Genomic DNA, 9110 nt, shown 5'->3' with positions numbered 1-9110 from the left:
TTGACCCCACCCTCACTAAGCGAGTTGGAAAGCTCACCCCACGCATATTCCCCTTTTTAGATGATGATGCAGGTACCATGGTGCCGTTGGTGTGTGACCTAATATCTTCTAGGTCAGAGTATGGTGTGAGCGATTGGTGGATGCCAAAAGCTGGAGGGCACGATCAGGACTATGCCTACGACCACTATGCTTACGCCGCCCCGTGAGATTGTACATCATACTTTGATACTTTTGGGTATAACTGTGGATTGAATATTTTTTTGAGATTATAGTATATATCATGGATGAATGTAACAGAATAACTCGATTGATGCTATTATATTATCATTAGACGTTTTTCCATTTTATTTATAATTCTGCTACTATACTCTGATTTCGCTGCTTATGTTAGTTTGTGATGTGAGATTGTGAAAATGTTAAGGTACTGCTATTAGAGATTCTTGTAGGTTCATAAGACAGTACGTGTCTTACACCACCAGTATTCCTAATGGTAAGTTAGGTCTACTGGAATTGGTGTGTGATAGCTATGGTATCAGAGCGTGATGCTCTGCCTTAATTCACAATCTTAGCCAAACCATGATTTTGGAAAAATTAAGATTAAATAAAAATCTTAAGACAACAATAATAGAAATGGCACAATTAGGAGACAAGTATAGGTGTTAAAGCCATTTTATTATAAAGGAGAATTTAATTACACAGTTTACACTTTTTATAAAATTAAAGTACGAAAAACAGGAAATCCTAACTAGCCTAAAGACTAGGAATGTAAATGACAGAAACAAATGACATAAAATGAAAGTTTAACTGAACCTAAAACATCAAACTCAAATAAAGCATGGAAAGGGAAATCCTAAAAGCTACAGTGGCAAACATGCCACTACTCTTGCTGCTCTTGCTACTGCTATTACTGGTTCTGTCCTTGGCCCTAAGCCTCATTCAAACCATGTGTTCATAGATGAGGCACCGGAATACCGAGATGGAAGATCATCGCCTGCATATGTGCCTTTAGGGAGGCCACTCTATTGTCCATAAGATAATAGGTTCTGTCAATGCTGTTGAGGCAGCCATCTATACTCCTCATCAGAGATGTGGTGGTGTCTAGGTGGGCCATAACATCATTGAGATTGTAAGGCCTTGCACCCCTAGTGCCCCAAGAAGTAGAAGCAGCCATAGAACCCATAGATTGGGGATCAGGTGATGGAGCCCCACCAACCCCAGCAACTTCCCCTCCTTCACCACCAGCACCTCCACCAACATCACCGACATCGCCACCGGCATTACTGACACTGCCACCCTCTACCTCCATAGGGTACTAACCCTCTCCTAGAATAGTTATCACCTCCCTTAGATCTATGGTCATTTTTCTCAGAGAATCTTGGTTGAAGTCTGTGACCTCTTCACCCAAACGTCTCTCCCTCCAAGTCCACCCTAAAGTGGCGGAAGATGTCAGTAAGTATTCTTCCATAGCACAGGCTTCCCGCTTGACAATCCACTCCTTCGGATCGAAGTACCATGGTCCACATAAGGAGGTAAGGAACACGTATCTGCGCTCCCATGTACACGCAGCAGGTCACATAAGCTTGCAGTGCGAATACCTCATCATAGTGTCCACAAGTGGGAAGAACATTCAATTGAATCGCATGGCAGATGACCTTTGGAGTAGCAAAGTAGCTGATTGAGTGGTTCCACCCCTTGGCCTCCTTAGTCAGTATGTCGTTTATCTCCTTAAAAGTATTAGGACTCTGGAAATCATAAGCTGGAGTCTGAGGTGGGCAATACACCAGGTCACCGGTGTTGCTAACCATCAGAATATTTGCCAACTGCCCCATGTCAAAGAAGATATCCACCCCCTTCACATAGGAGGTGATCCGCATCTCTTCAGTACCCCGGTTCATATATTATAGGTTAGAGTAGAATAACCTGACCAATGTAGGGTAGTAGTACTTGTTGGGTTTTAAGATGCGGTACCACCCAACATCTTCAAACCATTGATGGAGACAGAATGCACGAAAGTCATTGGTCCTAACATAAACTCCCAGGTCCATATTGCGATGCTTGAAGAGTTCCCAACGGTCTCGCTCAGCGACAGAGCGGAACAAGATTAGGTTGAACTGAGCGGTGGCGTTTTGCTCCTCTTGTTCAATGACACATCAGGTATGTACACGGTGTCCATACATTGTTGCAATATGATTCCTAAGGATTAAGAATGAAAAACCAGGTTCAATGGCTGAATGTAAAGCTCACAGAGAAGGAAATCACAAAACTAGGTTATAGAGAGGAGGAACATACCTTTGGTACAAATGCGGCACTGATCGATCGTGAAATAGTGAGAGGAAGGTAGGGAATGGGTTGAAAAGTCCTCCTTGGCCATTTTCACACCTTTTCTATAAGTTATAATAGTTTTGTACAATGAAACCCAAACCACAACCTCTTTATAGCCGTTTTGGAGCCACCGGAAACACTGTGCATGCTTTCGGTGCCTGTTTTCGATCAAGTGAAAAATCTCAAATTGCTCTCTGTTTTGCCCATTGAAAATAACAATAATATTTCTAGTGGATTAAGCTATATTTCCAGTGAGAAGTCTCCCTGTTTCTGGTGGACTAAATTGGAAAATAAATTATTTTATTTTTCAAATCTAAATTATTATTTTATTACCCTAATTGTGTGCCCCTTCATGATATGCGGGCGATTGGATCCAAATATGTGCAGACCCCACCTATGCATACCCTAACCCTAATTTGGCCCATCATATATGCGTGGGACCCACTATGCATGCATGTGTTCTAATTACATGCAACCTTGCATATGCATATGCACTAATCGGATTCCTCCATAGGAGTCATGTCAAGTAGGAACACTCGATCCCAATCCTGATCATGCCTATCACCTCCAGCTTCCCCTACATAGAATCGGGGTATACCCCGTAATGCACCTCCAGCTCCGTCGATACTTATAGCCCAGGATGTGGCATCCATCATGGATAACATGATGAGGGGGGAGTTGAAGAAAGGTAAAACCAGTTTATGGCCAAGAACGATGATAGGAACCAGGCGGCTATGGAAGCCTGTAATGCACCGCTTGCACCTTCTACTCCACTGGCACCCATTCTAATACCCACTGGATTTGCTACCCTTCAAACGTCTGGTGGGGCACAAGTGCATGGGCAAGGGCATCCAAATATACATAGGTAGGTGCAATACTCGATGCCGGATCAACCCCATGCCCATGTAGAGGGTTGGACAGACTTGACGAAAATGATGGAGAAGTTTCAACGACTTAAGCCCCCATGCTTCTCAAAGGTGGACCAAGACCCGTTGTATCCATCAAGATGGATTGGTGGAATGAAGAAGGTTTTTAGACTGATGGGCTGCACTAATGAGCAAAAAATTTTATGTGCAGGCTATCAATTACAGAATGAAGTGGATGATTGGTGGAGTGCCACCGAGCCTATTCTGAGGGCTAGTAACCCGAACCCCACTGGGCAGACTTCAAAGGGGCCTTCTTTGAGAACTATTTTCCAAAAGGCTTCCAGGATAGGAGAGAGAGTGAGTTCTCTCAATTGGTTCAAGGTTCCCGATCTGTGCTCGAGTATCAGTAAAGCTTCGAGGAGCTATTCCATTTTTCTCTTGAGCATCTCAAAGGTGATAGAGCTAAAGCGAAGAAGTTTGAGAAAGTGTTGAGGCCAGGTATTTGGTCAACCATTGTGGTGGGGTTGAAACTGTAGACCTATGCTGAGGTGCTCCAAGTGGCCAAATCTATTGAAGATCGGCATAGAGACAACTTCACAGACCAGCAAGAAATGGAAAAGAGGCCAATGGGATCTACTGATTCTAGGGGGTGCAACAAACCTTTTCGAGTGCCCTATGTCAACCCAACTTTAGTGCAATTCAGGAAGCCTGATGCTAGTCAGATTTCCTAGTCCTCCTGATCTAGAGCTGTATCTCAGCTTCAGGATAGAGCTCGAGGTGCTTTTATTGTGATCAGTCGGGCCATATGGCGAGGAAATGTGCCCACCGAAGGCCAGGTGATGCACTATACACTATGCCACCTAGGCCCCAGTAAACATATTCAACCCTTAGACTAGTGCAGCCCCTATAGGGCCAGAGACCACAAGGCAGAGTGTTTGCTATGACTGTAGAAGATGCCGAGGCTGCACCCGATGTAGTGACAGGTACATTATTGATATCATTATTTCCTGGACATGTGTTATTTGACTCAGGAGCCTCACATTTGTTCGTGTCACTGGCATTTACAAAGAAGATGAGAATTCTACCAAAGGGACTGACTCAGTGTTTGGACGTGAGCACCCCTATAGGAAGTGTAGTAGGTCTGAACTATATGTATGAGCCTTGTCTAGTGACCATAGGTGAACATGAGTTGAATACTCACATGATCAAGTTAGATATGACTGAATTCGACATGATTTTAGGAATGGATCGGTTGTCCACATACAGTGCCAGTGTGCTATGTGCAAAGAAGACTATCATTTTCAAACCTCGTGATGATAATGAGTTTGTATTCCAAGGGGATAAGCCCAAGAAATCCAAGAAGGTTATCATATCTGTGCTCCATATGAAGAAGCTACTGGATAAGGGATGTCAAGGCTACTTAGCATCTGTGATGGATACTGAGATAGAGATTAGGCCATTGATCGAGCTTGATGTGGTGAGGGAATTTTTCAATGTATTCCAAGATGATTTGATATGTTTGCCCCCAAACCGAGAGACAGAGTTTGCTATAGACATACTCCCTGGCTCGGCACTAGTGTCTAAAGCCCTTTACCTCATGGCCGCCACAGAGTTAAAGGAATTGCAGATGCAACTTTAAGATCTTCTGAAGAAGGGATTCGTTAGGCCTAGTGTGTCCCCATAGGGAGCACCGGTATTGTTCGTCAAGAAGAAAGATGAAAGTATAAGATTGTGTATTGATTACCGGGAACTTAATAAGCTCACCATCAAGAATCGGTATCCTTTGCCAAGGATAGATGATTTATTTAATTAGTTACAGGGTGCCAAGGTATTTTTCAAGATCGACCTTAGATCGGGCTACCACTAGCTCAGGATCAAGGATACTGAGGTCAGTAAGACAACCTTCAGATCAAGGTATGGACATTATGAATTCTTGGTAATGTCATTTGGGTTGACCAATGCACTGGCTGCATTTATAGACTTGATGAACCGTGTATTCCAGGATGTCATAGATAAGTTTGTGATAGTATTTATTAATGACATTTTGTCTACTCCAAGAGTGCAGAGGAACATGTTGTTCACTTGAAGTTAGTACTGCAACGGCTGAGGGAGAAGCAACTCTATGCCAAATTCAGCAAGTGTGAGTTTTGGCTGTCACAGGTGGCATTCCTAGGCCACATTATTTTAGACAAGGGTATAGAGGTTGACCCAGGCAAGGTGAAGGTAGTTCTAGAATGGGAGACTCCCAAGAGTGTAGCAGACATACGTAGTTTTCTGGGATTGGCTGGATACTATAGGAGGTTTATCAAGAATTTCTCTCACATTGCTACTCTGATGACCCAACTCACACGAAAGGTGTAAAATTTGAGTGGTCTGATGCTTGTGAGAAGAGCTTCAAGGAGCTAAGGCAAAGGTTGGTATCAGCCAAAGTTTTGACTATTCCAATCGATATAGGTGGTATAGTTGTGTATAGTAATGCCACCAAGCTGGGATTGGGTTGTGTATTGATGCAACACAGGAAATTCATTGTTGATGCATCCCGTCAGTTGAAGGATTATGAGAAGAGCTACCCCACCCATGATTTGGAGTTAGTAGCTGTGATTTTTACACTAAAAATCTGGAGACACTACCTGTATGGTGAGAAGAGTGAGACCTCCAGTGACCATAAGAGCCTCAAGTACTTCTTCACCCCAAAAGAGCTCAACATGAGACAGAGGAGTTGGTTAGAGCTGATGAAGGATTATGATTGTACTATCCACTATTACCGAGGAAAGGCCAATATAATAGTTGATGCACTTAGTCTGAAATCTCAGTCACTGACTCTTGCATCACTAACCACCAATGAGTATCTCCTAGAGGAGGCCAGGACACTGGACTTGAAACTATTACTAGAGGATGTCACTTTGTCACTATCGGCATTGGTGGTACAACCTAGTCTGGTGGATAAGATCACTGCAGCTCAGGTTACTGATGTAGAGTTGTAGAAGCTGATAGCAGAATGCCAGGAAGGAACCCAAAAGGACTCGAAATTCTCTATAACTGAAAGTGAAATTCCCAAGTTCAAAGGGAGGTTGTGTGTGCCCAGTGATGGTGATTTGAGAGACACAGTTTTGAGAGAGGCACATAGCTCTCCATACTCCATTCACCCCGGCATCACTAAAATGTATAAGGACCTCAAAGGCTCCTACTGGTGGAAATGAATGAAGAATGATGTGGCCACACATGTGTCTAGATGCCTCACATGCTAGCAAGTCATGGCTAAGAGACAGAGGCCCCATTGGTTATTACAACCCCTACCTATTACAGAGTGGAAATGGGAGAATATTACCATGGACTTCGTCACAGGACTACCCCGTACATAGAAGGGTATGGATGCCATTTGGGTAGTTGTGGACAGCTTGACCAAGGTAGCTCACTTTATCTCAAGATCATATTTTCGATGGATAAGTTGGCCAAGTTGTATATCGATAACATCATCAGATTACATGGTGTGCTAGTTAGTATCATCTCTGATCGAAATCCTAGGTTCACTTCCAAGTTCTAGACATGTGTGCAGAAGGCTATGGGAACACAGTTGGATTTTAGCACTGCCTTTCACCCTCAAATCGATGGTCAGTCAAAAAGAACTTCTCAGACATTGGAGGACCTACTCTGAGCATGTGCCTTAGATAGGAATTATAGTTGGGAAGAGTACATTTCCCTTATTGAGTTTTCCTACAACAACAGTTATCAGGCCACCATCGGAATGTCCCATTCGAGGCACAGTATGGTAGAAAGTGCCGAACTCCACTCTATTGGGATGAGGTTAGTGAGCGGCATATTTTGGGGCCCGACTTGATATAGGCTACTAGTGAGAAGGTAAATGTGATCAGAGAAAGGATCAAGGCAGCTCAGTCCAGGCAGAAAAGTTACACGGATGTTAGAAGGAAACATCTAGAGTCTGGTGTTGGAGACAAGGTGTTCTTGCAAATCTCCCTAGTTAAAAGGGTGATGTGGTTCGGCAAGAAGGGAAAGCTTAGTCCAAGGTTTATGGGACGATATGATGTACTGGAGAGGATCGGCCTGGTAGCTTTCCAGATAGCTTTACCGCCAGAGTTGGAAGGTACACATGATGTCTTCCATATTTCTATGTTGAGGAAGTACATTCCCGACCCCACTCACGTCTTGACTTACATACCCCATGAGTTGGACGAGGATTTTACCTACTTGGAGTTTTCAGAGAAGACTGTTGACTGAAAAGAGCATATTCTCCATAACCGCACCATTTTCTTTGTCAAGGTGAAATGGATGAACCACCCCGAACAGGAAGCATCTTGGGAGCGGGAAGATGAGACATTGAAGTAGTATCCTAGTTTGTTTGATTTGCCATGTATGTTCAATTTTGAGGATGAAATTCTTGTAAGGTGGGTGGAATGTTACACCCGTGCCCTGACTCGGTCTAATTTAAACTATTATGATAGAACTCAGATCGGAGATCGAAAGTACGGCTAGGTTTTTGCTCACAGCCACCCATTGCCAAAGGGGGAGAAATGACCCCAAGTGTTCGTGCATTGTGTGCCTATCTAATTGGAGGAGATTCATACCTTCCGATCTTAGAAGATAAGTGACCTGACTTTTCACACAAAAGTCCAGGTACGTATCGAAGTTACCGAAAGGCCTTGAGCATAGCCGATGGGAACCACCAGTGCAAGACTAGCTAAGGGACAGCAAACAGTCAAGATAGCTTGCTGTCTTAACCACCAAAAATATGTTACTGGATCCACTGGGCCTGAATCCGGTGGGCTATTTTCGATGAACATAATAGGTTGCTGTCATGGTCTCGATGCCCGTGGATCCTGCCACTCGCATCATAAACAGTCTCGGATGATCCCAAATCATCCCTCACACTTTACTCATGACGTGAACGCATTTTGAACCTAAGTGGATGGGTTCTTGGGCTCCGAAAGTCATAATAACCCGATTGGTCCAATAAGGTCCAACCAAACAGACCCTAAGGTCCATTTTAACTTATAAGTTAGAAATGAGGAATTCATTTCCTCATTTATATTGTGTCCAACATAAGGAAGGAGAGAGAAAGGAGAAGAAGGAAGAAGAAGGAGAAGGCTTACCTTGGTTCCAACTGCCGCCAAGTTGCCGAAATCGCTGTCGGAGGTAAATACAATCACTTTCACCACTCTCTCTTCATTTTGACCTAGATAAAGCTAGGTATGGATGGAATCTTAGTTTAAAAATCATGTTAAGGCCATAGAATGCGTGTTCTACCCTCCCAATGTTGTTGTTGAGCTCGAACCAAGCCCGGTGAGCTCCGACAACATGTATTGCCAAAAGACCAACTAGGGTTTTGATCATTCGATCGACGTATCTCCCAAATGCCTCGATGAAATCAGGATTTTATTGGCTTAGAATGATGCTGGAAACATCATCTACAAACTCCACGGAACAAATCTTGATTATCAGACCCAAGCCGGAAAGCCCCAAAATGGGTGGACTGTCCTGAACCACCATCGGATCCACTGGGTCTACTTTCGATGGAAAATTTTCAGTGGACCATTGTGCCTTAGGAGCTCTCTGTTAGTTCCACTGGAAACAAGACTGATATTTTCAACGAAAATTCCCTGTTTCTGGTGGGTGTTTTCGGTGACATTACTATCACTGATGGATTTTGTCTGTACCCTTTAGGGGTGATCCATGTGGGTCCCTTCCGATATTCTCGACACTTATTGATGTTTGGTTTCCTTTGTGTCTAGGATAGTGATGCACATGAATCTTAAAATCATAATTGAGTTGGTCGATCAGTGGCCATACTTGAACCCTAACACACTCAAACATAAACCAGGTGAGAGATGGACTGTGTTTATTTTTGGAATGTTTACTATTATTATATTGCCCACATGCTTAGAATTATATATTTAATTGTAATTG

The sequence above is a fragment of the Macadamia integrifolia genome, unplaced genomic scaffold (genome assembly GCF_013358625.1).
Source record: "Macadamia integrifolia cultivar HAES 741 unplaced genomic scaffold, SCU_Mint_v3 scaffold1478, whole genome shotgun sequence".
Lineage (NCBI taxonomy): Eukaryota > Viridiplantae > Streptophyta > Magnoliopsida > Proteales > Proteaceae > Macadamia > Macadamia integrifolia.
Note: the sequence above shows the minus strand (reverse complement) of the source record.